This window comes from Nomascus leucogenys, chromosome 22a, assembly GCF_006542625.1.
Source record: "Nomascus leucogenys isolate Asia chromosome 22a, Asia_NLE_v1, whole genome shotgun sequence".
NCBI lineage: Eukaryota > Metazoa > Chordata > Mammalia > Primates > Hylobatidae > Nomascus > Nomascus leucogenys.
Window position 1 is genome coordinate 101440956 of NC_044402.1, and position 13364 is coordinate 101454319.

A 13364-nucleotide genomic window follows, 5' to 3' on the forward strand; every position below is an offset into this window, starting at 1 on the left:
AACATGGGAGGACTATATTTGTCTATCTTCTTTAAGTCAAATGTGACCTTATGACTTTCTTTGACCAAAGAGCAGAAATCATTTCTGTAGAAACATTTATGTGCCAGTATGCAATTCTCCAGCCTGTTCTTCTCGTCACTATGATAATAGAAGCAGAGATAAATATAGATATGCAATGCTGACCCATCAAATGAAGAACAGCTGCCTGGAATCACCCAACTTGCAGCAGATTTTACATGAGAAGAAATAAATCTCTCTTTTTCAAATTTTAAGCCTTTATTTGAAGGTTGGTTGTTACCACTACATAACCAAGTAATCCTGACTACAATGGTTGTAATGAGGTTACAGCAGGCTACAAAAGCACAAGTAAGCTAAAAGAACAAATGGCTGAGACACCCATGGCACTTACTTCTACTAATCAACTCTTCCTTAATCTATGGCCTTGCAGAGTTCCCTAAGATCAAAGGAAAGAAGGAAAAAAAAAAAAACACTTAGGCCTGGTTTACACATGGTTGCATACAATATGCTGGCATTGACCTTACAGAGAAGTAGCCCTACAGGACAGGAGAAAGGGAACTCCCAGTAGGCAGAACTTCAAACAGTATCTCGTTGTTCACTATACCTGAAGAGACCAAAGATATGGATCTATTGGTTTGGCTAAATGGCCTTTGTAACCAGTATTTGCTCAACAGGCACATGAACAAAATGGTCTTGTCAGCAAGAATAGAAATTATACCCTGGCTCAACACAGACTTCCCCTCACCAATGTTGATCTACAGTTTCACAATATGCCAGGCTGTCTCACACCTCACACATTTTCTTATGCTACACTCCTCTCTGGAATGCCTTTCAACTACCCTCTATCCTAACTACCCTCCCCTTCTTCCAACACTCAGACCAACAGTTGCCTCCACTATGAATCTTTTCCATAGCATACAACCCTGCATCAATTCAAAGTCCTCTCCTTCCTCTTCACACAGAAGTTCTCAACATAGGGTCCACAGACCCCCAGGGATCTATAATAAAACTCATAAACTTTGATAAGAAGAAAATTGTATCATTCTTTTTACCAATCTCTAACTAACATTTATAATGTCATTAGATTGTGAGTATAGGCAAAACAATAAAACAAACAACCATAATATTTTTGTGATTTGGTCACCAATAGAAATCACAGGTATTAGGCCAGGCGCGGTGGCTCACGCCTGTAATCCTAGCACTTTGGGAAGCCAAGGCAGGTGGATCGCTTGAGGTCAGGAGACCAGCCTGGCCAACATGGTGAAACCCCACCTCTACTAAAAATACAAAATTAGCCAGGCATCAGGGCACATGCCTGTAGTCCCAGCTACCTAGGAAGGTGAAGCATGAGAATCACTTGAACCTGGGAGGTGGAGGTTGCAATAATCCAAGATTGCACCATTGCACTCCAGCCTGGGAAACAGGGCCAGACTCCATCTCAAGAAAAAAAAAGAAATCACAAATTTTCATATCAAATTACATTTGTTTCTTATCACTATGTCATGACACTTTTCTCTGGTCAGAGAACTTCCATTCTACCCTGGATAAAAATATTTCCAATCTCATCTGCCCAGATATTTAGCTAAACATTTTTCTGGGTGTTTCCATATGAGATTAACATTTAAATCTATAGACTGAGTAAAGCAGATTGCCTTTCCTAATGTGGGTGTATGTCATTTAATCAGTGGAAAACCTGAATAGACAAAAAGGCTAAGCCTCCCCCAAGTAGAGAGTCAGTTCCTTCTGCCTAAGGACATTGGCTTTCTCCAGCCTTCAAACTCAAACTGAAATATTAGCTCTTCAGAGTCTCAAGCCTGAGTGACTGCTACTATGTTATCTCTGGTTCTCAGGCCTTTGGACTGTGTCTGACTAGAACTATACCATCAGGTCTCCTGAGTCTCCAGCTTGCCAATTACCCTGCAGATCTTGGCACTTGTCAGTCTCCTAAATTGTGTAAGCCAATTCCTATAATAAACCTTATAATAAATCACACACAACCTTATTGGTTCCGTTTCTCTGGAAAACCCTGATGAATATAGTTCCTGACTTGTTCAGAATGACCTAAGGATATATGCAGAATCCATCTCTTATACCTCTCAGAACAGGAATCCAAGTTATAGATGGGAATGCCTGGCCCTGGTATCAGGCATTCCATTACCATGTCTTCTTCAGTAGAACAGGGGCATGTAAGTGAGACTGGTGGTTAGGCAGATACCCAACCAGAGAGCAAATGTAAATCTCTCTTCTTAATGACAGAGAGTGACTCTTTCAGGACCTCCTTATCTTGACTTTTGGGAAGGAAAAAACCCTTTCCTTTCCCCTCACGGAGCAGGGAATAGTTTCTTTCCATTAATACTCCCCTTCCAAAGAAGTCCTCTCCCCTTCTCCCTCTTAAGCCTCATAAATTGATGGGGTGGGCAGAATCATAGTCACAACAGCCAACAGTACTCAATATCTTTGTTCTCAAAAACCTGTGTGCAGGTTGAAGAGCTCTCTTATTGGCTGGGTGCAGTGGCTCATGCCTGTAATCCTAGCACTTTGGGAGGCCGAGGCGGGTGGATCACCTGAGGTCAAAAGTTCAAGACCAGCCTGGCCAACATGGTGAAACCCCATCTCTACTAAAAATACAAAAATTAGCCAGCGTAGTGGCACATGCCTGTAACCCCAGCTACTTGGGAGGCTGAGGCGGAGAATCACTTCAACCCGGGAGGCAGAGGTTGCAGTGAGCCGAGATTGCGCCATTGCACTCCAACCTAGGCAACAACAGCAAAACTCCATCTAAAAAAAAAAAGGAGCGGGGGGGATCGTCTTATTAAACCACAACTTTTCTGGGGCAGGGAGTATGTCTCACTTGTGTTTGCATTTCCGGTTCTTAACAGGACCTAGTACATAGTTAGCACTTAATTCATGGCTATTGAATGAAGAGCTTAACAGCACTACTAGACAGTCAGCAGCAGATACAGTATAGAAGATAAGGAGCAAGTATGTCAAAGATTACTAGTTTCCACCCAATACAGATCCTCACTCCACTCCCACTGATCTAGTTTGTATGCCCAGCTAAAAGCCATTTCTGAACCTTACCTGTAGCTAAGTATAGCCAAATGACTACGTTTCAGTCAACAAGATCAGAGGAAGTATTGTGCAGGAAATTCTAGAGAGGTTTTTTTTAAAAGATGAGAGATACAGCCCTTTTGTCTGTGCCTTTCTTCCTCCTTTCTTCTGCCTAGAACATAAATGCTATGGCTGGAGATCCAGCAACCATTAGGTAATCTTCAAAGTAGAAGACACATGCTAAAGATGGCAAAACAAAAAGAAGCAGCCTGTGCCCTTGACAACTCCATAGAGCTGCCATATAGGCCCTAGATCTCCTATGTCTGATTTTTTTTTTACCAAATTAACTATTTTAAGCAATGGTTATTTCTTATCTCTGTTTCCGGCAGCCAAACACAATTCCTAACTGATAAAGCAAAAAAGAGACTCCAGCAACAAATTTGTATTCTAAAACACCAACAGCCATCTCAGCTATGCCTCAACTTAATGTTCATAAAGTATAAGATATTTCTACTGAAATGGGAGGGGTAGAGTAGAATGCAAGACTGAAAAAAGAGATTCTACTCTTTGAGGGTACAACATATACTTCAGATGGATGGATGTTTAGAGTACTTTAGTACACTAACAAATTTCATACTACAGTACTGTAATTTTTTGCCAACAGTTGGTAGTTATGTTCTAAAAAGGCAATGTGGCTTATAAAACTGTAACTGGAAAGGCCAAATTACATGAAAATAATGGGTTAAGAAAATAAATAGTTTATCAAAAAAAAAAAGAAACATTTTAATGGAAAATGTTCAACTAGCTGTTTAAAACTTGTTCAAATAAAAAAAAAAAAAAGTTGGCTGGGCACAATGACTCCGGCCTGTAATCCCAGCACTTTGGGAGGCCAAGGTGGGTGGATCACCTGAGGTCAGGAGTTCGAAACCAGTCTAACACAGTGAAACCCCGTCTCTACTAAATACAAAAAATTAGCCAAGCATGGTGGCACATGCCTTTAATCCCAGCTACTTGAGAGGCTAAGGCAGAAGAATCGCTTGAACCCGGGAGGTGGAGGTTGCAGTGAGCAGAGACTGCAGCATTGCACTCCAGCCTGGGCAACAAGAGCAAAACTCCATCTGAAAAAATAAAATAAAATAAAATAGTTGACTCTTCTACAGATTAACCTCCTTCAAGTTTTAAAAAAACACTGCTGTAGCACAACAATAAGAATCAGTTAAGGCTGATTTTCCTGCATATTATACAGACTTTTCTATTTATACTTCATAAATACTTTGAACCAGTTCTTCCTGGCTGCCACTTGAAGTCTTTCATACTTGTAGTTTTTTTTTTTTTTTAAATTTTTATTGAATAAGAAAAATTTTAAATTTTTAAATTTAAAATTTAATTCAGAAAAATCTTTTCACAAATTCTTTTACCGATTGTCATTTTTTAGACTGTTTTTCTTTTCTTCTTAAAGAAAATGGAAAATAAACTGATCCTCTGTGGCCTACCCAACAGACTTGCATAAAACAGTACATATTCCGGCCAGGTGCAGTGGCTTACACCTGTAATTCACAGCACTTTGGGAGGCCAAGGCAGGCAGATCACTTGAGCCCAGAAGTTTGAGACCAGCCTGAGCAACAGAGCAAGACTTCGTCTCTATAAAAAGGACAAAATCAACTGGGCATGGTGGTGCATGCCTGTGGTCCCAGATACTTGGGAGGCTGAGGAGGGAGGATCGCTTGAGCCTGGGAGGTCGAGGCTGCAGTGAACCATGATCACACAACTGCACTCCAGTCTGAGCAACAAAGCAAGACTCTGTCTCAAAAAATAATAAAATAAAGTAAAAGCACATATTGTAATATTATGGAATACAAATACAAAGGTGTACTATCTTTAATAAAAGATCAACTGGCAAAACTGGTGGGAGGAAATTACTATATTATAATAGAAATCTGGCCAGACATGGTGGCTCCAGCCTGTAATCCTGGCACTTTGGGAGGCTGAGAAGGGTGGATCACTTGAGGTCAGGAATTCAAGACCAGCCTGGCCAACATATCCTGTCTCTATTAAAAATACAAAAATGAGGCCGAGCGTGGTGGCTCACGCCTGTAATCCCAGCACTTTGGGAGGCCAAGGCACGCAGATCACGAGGTCAGGAGATTGAGACCATCCTGGCTAACATGGTGAAACCCTGTCTTTAATAAAAATGCAAAAAATTAGCCAGGCGTGGTGGTGGCAGGCGCCTGTAGTCTCAGCTACTCAGGAGGCTGAGGCAAGAGAATGGCATGAACCTGGGAGGCAGAGCTTGTAGTGAGCCGAGATCGCACCACTGTACTCCAGCCTGGGCGACAGAGCAAGACTCCGTCTCACAAAAAAAAAAAAAAAAAAAAAAAAAAAAAAAAAAAATTAGCCAGGCGTGGTAGTAAGCGCCTATAATCCCAGCTACTCAAGAGGCAGACATGGGAGAATCATTTGAGTTCAGGAGGTAGAGGCTGCAGTGAGCTGTAATCGCACCACTGCACTCCAGCCTGGGCAAGAGTGAGACCCTGTCTCCAAAAATAATAATAATTATTAAATATATTAATTAGATTTATATATATAATATATATAAACATATATATATGGCAACTGTTGAAATGGTCCTAGTGAGAGGCCTACGGAGAGTTTGGAGGCCTGAACAACTACGACTACTGCTGCTGCTGCTATTACTATTAATAGCCGCTAACATTTATTATGCACCAAGTACTATAATAAAAATCTTCTGTGTATCTGCTCATTTAATCCGAATAATTCTTCTTAAAAACTTTTAATTTTGAAATTATAGACTCACGGGAAGTTGCAAAAAAAACTGCCAACAGGTCTCATGTACCCTTTGCCCATTTTCCCTCAATGGGAACACCCTGAATAACTACAGTAAAATATCGAGACCAGGAAATTGACATTGCTACAGTCTACAAAGTTTATTCAGATCTAACCAGTTTTACAAGCACTCATGTATATGTGTGTGTATAGCTCTATGCAATTTTATCACGTATGTAGACTCACGTAATTACCACCACAATCAAGATACAGAACTGTTCTGTCACCAAGACACTCTTGTAGTCCCACCCACTCCCCTCTCCTTGATACCTAAACCATGGCAACCACGAATCTGTTCTCCATCTCTTTATTTTTAGTATTTCAAGAATGTTATATAAATGGAATCATGGAATATGCAATTTTGAGATTTTTTTCACTTGAGACCCATTCAAGTTGTTACATTTATTAACAGTCCATTCCTTTTTATTGCTGCATAGCAGTCCATGATATAGATGCACTATAGTCTATTTAACCTGTTGAAGAACATTTAGGTTTCCAGTTTTTGGCTATTAGGAATAAAGATGCTATGAGAATTCACATAGGTTTTTATATGAATGTAAGTTTCAGTTTCTCTGGAACAAATGCCCAAGACTGCAATTGTTGGCTTCTGTAATTCTATTTCTAAAGATAAGGACTCTGAGATGTAAATAGTGGAGCTGGGATTCTAATCTAGATAGTTGCCTCTAGGCCCTAACTCTTCATAATATTTCTAGCAGCTACAGAAATTGAGAGAAGTAAATGGAATCAAAGAAAGAGTAAGAAGGTAAAGTCAACAGAACCTAGCATTGCTCAGATGAAGGGTAAGTGTTGAAGATAGATAACATCAGGGTTCCAGCTCCAGCAGGTTAGAAAGATGACAAAAGGGAAAACATGAATTCACTTTTAAACATATTATAGTTGAAGGGCATGTAGCTCATCTTCATCTAGCAGGTAATTACATGTATAGAATAGGAACTAAAGTTCAAGGGAAAGCTCTGGATTAGAGACACAGATTGAGAACCATCATATTTGGATGCTAATTAAATAAAAAAAGATCACAGAGTAACAAAGTATAAAATGAGAGAAGATTCAGAACCTTAAGGAACAGAAACACTTAAGTCTTAAGTTTTATATTCATTTCCCCTAGTATTTTCCATAAACAGCAGATACTGTAAAATACTGCAAATTCAAATTAACTTTAGATTTTATAAAAGCCCTTCATGTTTTCTTTTTCTTTCTTTTTTTTTTTGGAGACAGAGTCACACTTTATCACCCAGGCTGGAGTGCAGTGGCACAATCTTGGCTCACTGCAACCTCCACTTCCTAGGTTCAGGCGATTTTCCTGCCTCAGCCACTTGAGTAGCTGGCACTACAGGTGTGCACCACCATGCCCAGCTAACTTTTGTATTTTTAGCAGAGACAGGGTTTCACCATGTTGGCCAGGCTGGTCTCGAAATCCTGACCTCAAGTGATCTGCTCACCTCGGCCTCCCAAGATGCTGGGATTACAGGCGTGAGCCACTGTGCCCAGCCATTATGTTTTCTATTTGAGGCTTACAGTCACCCTATAATGTCGAAAGGACAGTAGTATACTCTCTCCCATCCCCACAACCTTTTTCATTTAAAAAGTATAAACTAATAAAAAAAGAATGAATACACAGATTAAAAAGCCCCAATACAAAAGAATATGGAAAAAGTATAACTTTCAGTCCCTGCTCAGTATCTAACTTGCCTCTCTCATCCATTTTATATATATATATATATGGAAAGGAATTTATGGAGGTTAATTGGCAAGTCTTAGTAGCTAACAAAAGTGTATATTAAGAATCAAGAGGCCGGGCGCGGTGGCTCACGCTTGTAATCCCAGCACTTTGGGAGGCCAAGGCGGGCGGATCACGAGGTCAGGAGATGGAGACCACGGTGAAACCCCGTCTCTACTAAAAATACAAAAAATTAGCCAGGCGTGGTGGCGGGCACCTGTAGTCCCAGCTACTCGGAGAGGCTGAGGCAGCAGAATGGCGTGAACCCGGGAGGCGGAGCTTGCAGTGAGCCGAGATCGCGCCACTGCACTCCAGCCTGGGCAACAGAGCGAGACTCCATCTCAAAAAAAAAAGAATCAAGGAGACTGTTTTCACAAGATAGTGCCAAAGGCGAAGAAGGAAGCTCCTATCCATCTTAAAGCAGAAGCCAAAGCAAAGGCTTTGAAGGCCAAGAAAGCAGCGCTGAAAGGCTAAAAGTAGTCATAAAATATGGTAAATGGCATCAACACATACACAAAAAAAGAAGATCCACAAGTCACCCACGTTCCGGTGGCCCAAGGCACTGCAGCCCCAGAGGCAGCCCAAATATCCTTTTAAGATAGCAGGATACAAGGAGAAAGAAGCTTGACCATTATGCCATCATCAAGTTCCTGCTGACCACTGAGTCTACCATGAAGAAGATAGAAGACAACAACATACTTGTGTTCATTGTGGATGTTAAAGCCAACAAGCACCAGGTCAAATAGGCCATAAAGAAGCTCCGTAACATTGATAAGCCAAGATCAAGACCCTGATCAGACTTGATGAAGAGAAGAAGGCTTATGTTTGACTGGCTCCTGATTATGATGCTTTGGAGGTTGTCAACAAAATTGGGATTATCTAAACTGAGTTCGGCTGGCTAATTCTAAGTATATATATTAATATCTTCTCACCAGAAAAAAAAAGAATCAAGCACTATCAACAGTTAAGTATTCATAATGACAAAGGTGATGGATAAATTTGATTCTAACACTGTTTGAAGTTTCATGTGTTAAAATAGGACAAAATAGATATTCTGTAACCCATGCTTTGCCATTCAATAAATTGATGCCACTTACCATATTTTATGACCACTTTTTTGGCAGTTATATTTCAAACCTAGAAAGTACTATAATTCTATAAACAATCAAAGTCACACCTCTTAATATATTACATAATTGAGTTTTTACGCTTTTCTCTAAAATTAAAATCTACTCATACTTTTTCTCAGATTTGTCTCCATGGCAGCCAGATACACAAACAGAAAGTCTAGAATTCACAAAGATGAACCATAAGTTTCTAAACTGGACCCAAGTCAAGGTAAACATATTTGCAATGCCAACTTTTAGTATATATTATTGAGTGAATGTTTATGCAAAGATTAATGCATATATTCATCATATAGCATTATCAGAAAAGGACCTTGAATTACTCCAACTTTTTTTTTCCAATTTTAGTTTAATTCTAGAACTAGATAGCTTTCAGGGACAGTAAGAGAATAGGATATAAATGTCTATACAAATTAGCACAGGTCTGAATCATGAAAGAAATTAGTTTCATTTATGGAAAGCAGCTAAGTGCCAAGTAAGGACTAATCCAAACCAAAACATTCAGCACAATTTTCATTTCTGGCAACTCTAGCTCCTGGCTAGAAAAACTATCCTAGGCCGGGCGCGGTGGCTCACGCTTGTAATCCCAGCACTTTGGGAGGCCGAGGCGGGCGGATCACGAGGTCAGGAGATCCAGAACATGGTGAAACCCCGTCTCTACTAAAAATACAAAAAATTAGCCGGGCGTGGTGGCGGGCGCCTGTAGTCCCAGCTACTCGGAGAGGCTGAGGCAGGAGAATGGCGTGAACCCGGGAGGCGGAGCTTGCAGTGAGCCGAGATTGCGCCACTGCACTCCAGCCTGGGCAACAGAGCGAAACTCCGTCTCAAAAAAAAAAAAAAAAAAAGAAAAAGAAAAACTATCCTAGCTATGACAGGCTGGGTGCAATGGCTCACGCCTGTAATCCCAGCACTTTGGGAGGCCGAGGCGGGTGGATCACCTGAGGTCCGGAGTTCGAGACCAGCCTGACCAACTTGCAGAAACCCCGTCTCTACTAAAAAAATACAAAATTAGCTGGGCGTGGTGGCACATGCCTGTAATCCCAGCTACTCCGGAGGCTGGGGCAGGAAAATGGCTTGAACCCGGGAGGTGAGGTTGCTGTGAGCCCAGATCGTGCCATTGCACTCCAGCCAGGGTAACAAGAGTGAAACTCCGTCTCAAAAAAAGAAAAAAAAAAGCTATCCTAGCTATGACATGAAATGGTGACAATTTATTGAGCTATAAAAATATTAGTAAATTAGTAGATTTGGCAGCCCTTTCTCTAAAGCTAGAACTACTGTTACTGCTTCATACCACAAGTGCTAGAGCCTTGAATTAGACCAAGGCACTTCCACTCTGAAGTGGAAGCCAGTGAACCAAATAATCAAGGGAATTTGTTTCCAAAATACATCTACCCCCTTCACACTCCTCCCATCCATGAGATTCTGAAGGGAAGTGGAGATGATTTAAGTGATATGTGTATGCCTTTTTAAAAACTCCTAAATTGTTTTGAGGTATCTATTTCCAACTCCATGAAGAATTCTTAAATTAGGTCCAAACTTTTTCAAAACACTGTATCTATCACAGGCTTAAGGAGCAGAGCTACAAAGTGACAAGGGCTCAACAGAAGGCTAGGAAGGTAAGGAGCTGTACTCGGAACAGATGTAAGCTACTTTCAGAGCTTTCTGTGCTGGCTCCCTCCAGAATCCACTACATTTTAGTCAGTGATAAGTGTTCAGTTCAACATCCCAATAAAAGCACATAGTCTACTAGCCAGATAAAAACGTAAAAAGAGGCAATTCCGGAAATCAAAAAAAAAATAATAAGCCACAGACAATGACAGACAAAAAAATCTTCTGTTCTGGCTTTAAAAGAACAATAACTCGGAACAAGGATCTCTAAGGGGGAAATAAAAAGAACAATACAAAGTACTGTTGTGATAACTAGTTTCAAAACTTCTCCCCATATTTTATCAGTTTTTCACTATGTAGCATTGGTTTTTCTACAAGACTCAGTCAAGCTGAAAATTTCAATCATTCTAGAACTTAATAAACTACCACAAGATGCCAAAACTGTGTATTGCAAATAATCAAACTTAAATCTGAATCACATGTCAAGACAATTTAAGGGCTGGGCTAAAAAACACACTTTCAAGGTCTATTTTAGGGCAAACAAACTCCTTTACAATCATTGTTTCAAATTCCTTATAAACAGCTCCAATACTGAAATGTTTCATAAGAGAGAACTTCTATAACGTCTAAATAATCATCTAACCACACTATATGCTAATTTGGACTAGTGTTTCTTTAACTACTTGGTAATTTCCTACTCGATGCTCAACTTACTGCATTCTACAATGACACCTACTGGCCATTCAAAATCAGCCATTAGTTATCTAAGATAGCTCTAGTAGGCTGGTTACATAAGAAGAAACACACACACACACACACACACACACACACACACACACACGCATAAAAGCAAAGATTTAACTGGTACTCAAAACACTACAGAATTCCACCTAAAATAGAACCAGAAATTTTCTTTGTGACTGAGATTGCATTATTCTTGGAAAAGGAGAAAAGACAAAGACAAAACACCAAACATCAATAAAAATTTTTACCTAAAGCATTGACAAATGTCTCAGTACTGAGAACATCTGGGAACAAACAACTATAATGATGCACCTCTTTCTCAATTAAAATTTTGAGAAAAAATGAAACTTTGATTTAGGTTCATATATAGGAATATAAATTATCATTAATAGAAAAAAATCACATCTTATAAAGTTTTTCTGACATGCAGTACTGAAATAAATTTAGGAAAATTGTAGAGTTGCTGATACTACATTAGACCTTATCTCCTAAGCTAAAGGCAATATTTCAAACACCTTACATTTTAGAAATTTATAACACTTCTTTTAAAAGCATTTTCCAGTGCTTCTCTGAAAATAGTTTTTCAATGAGCTATAAAATCAACTTTTTATGTCGTTTGCCCTTCCATAACACATACTGAATAGAATTCCTATTTTAATTCTACATTTTACTGTGGAAACAATGAATTATAAAACTTTTTTAAAATAAGATAATTTAGTTAATTGTATCTATAAATATATTTTGCCTCTGTCCGAGAGGTTCAGAGTCCACTTTTTAAACCTAATAAATAATTCATAAGTAGCTTCTCAGACTTGCTTACAGAACAGACTCCTTAAAAGTTGACTTTTTTTCGGCTGGGCGTGGTGGCTCACGCCTGTAATCCCAGCACTTTGGGAGGCCGAGGCGGGCGGATCACCGAGGTCCGGAGTTCGAGACCAGCCTGACCAACATGGAGAAACCCCGTCTCTACTAAAAATACAAAATTAGCCCGGCGTGGTGACGTATGCCTGTAATCCCAGCTACTCCGGGGGCTGAGGCAGGAGAATGGCTTGAACCCGGGAGGCGGAGGTTGCTGTGAGCCGAGATGGCGCCATTGCACTCCAGCCTGGGCAACAAGAGCGAGAAACTCCGTCTCTAAAAAAAAAAAAAGTTGACTTTTTTCCCCAAATTCAGACCACCACCTTATTTGCACAGTGCCTAACTTCCACAATATCCTGGGGGGAGGAAGGGATCTACCAACTAATTTTCTAGTCATTTTCCAACTTAAACTTAGCTCCCACTGTAAATTTTTAAAGGATCCCCACTTTCCTGAAGATTTTTTAAAAATGTTGTCAGCCCTGACCCTCAAATAAATTCACGAACTACAAAACATGAACCTGGCCACATTCATCGCAAACTAGTATCTGTCAAGTCCAGTCCATATTTGGGATAAGCTCTTCGTGACTACTCTATCCTCCATGCTACCACCCTTCGCCTACAGAACCTGCCAATGTAAATGGCACTCAAGCCAACGAAAGAAGTGTTCTAACACATTAATAGGTTGCAGGAGGGATCTCTCCCAGGAGGGACAACCTAGTTGTTTGGGTAAATAACAGCCAAAGATTACATAATGTACAGCAATAATGAGTTTTCAGGATCTGATCGCCAGTAAATATTTTTCTTCTCCGCTCCCCCTCACCACCCCCAGGAAATGGCCCTAAGAAGCAATCACTGGGATTTCTCTTAACTGTCTTCAATGCCGTGTCCTTTTCTCGCCTGGGGCTTTGTGCAAGGAATCCCTTCAGCCCTCACTACACCGCCTTGCTCCCGCCTCTCCTCCCTCTCTGCTGGCGCCACCGCAGACCCCACGCCCTAGGTGGGCCCCCACGTCACCCCACAGGGCTCAGCTTCCACCCGCCTCGGCTGCTGCCTTCTCCTCCTCACGACCCTCCCAAGATGCTACCTGGTTTACGAGACGTTCCGGGACCACCAACACACAGGCTACCGCCTTTCCAGACCACCCTCGCCAGCTCCCCTCTGTAGTTTCCGCGGCCGAAGGAGAAGAAAAACCCTCTTCATCTAGCACTTTGCGTCCCCCAAAGACAGCACCGCCGCCTACCTGTCACCCTGCTGTCTCCGGCTTCCTACCGCCACCGCCTCCCGCAGCAGCCTGCCAGCCGCAGCGCAACAACCAACCCTCTCATTGGGTGAGAACACGCGCTCAACAACAGCCTCCCTTATTGGCTGCAGTATGT

At 41.0% G+C, this 13364-nt stretch overlaps 1 protein-coding gene across 3 annotated transcripts in view; it reads right to left on the reverse strand.

Moving 5' to 3' along the window:
- The window catches only part of FAM126B (family with sequence similarity 126 member B), a 94114-nt gene extending 80829 nt beyond the window's left edge, over window positions 1-13285 (reverse strand). For 2 of the 3 annotated variants that reach the window (XM_003253929.2, XM_030803578.1), the window contains exon 1: window positions 13229-13285. The gene's annotated coding sequence lies outside the window, so the exon portion shown is untranslated. Of the gene's footprint in view, window positions 1-13072 lie in introns of all 3 variants that reach the window. The other variant, XM_030803579.1, reaches the window with a different exon arrangement.
- Window positions 13286-13364: the final 79 nt, after the last annotated feature.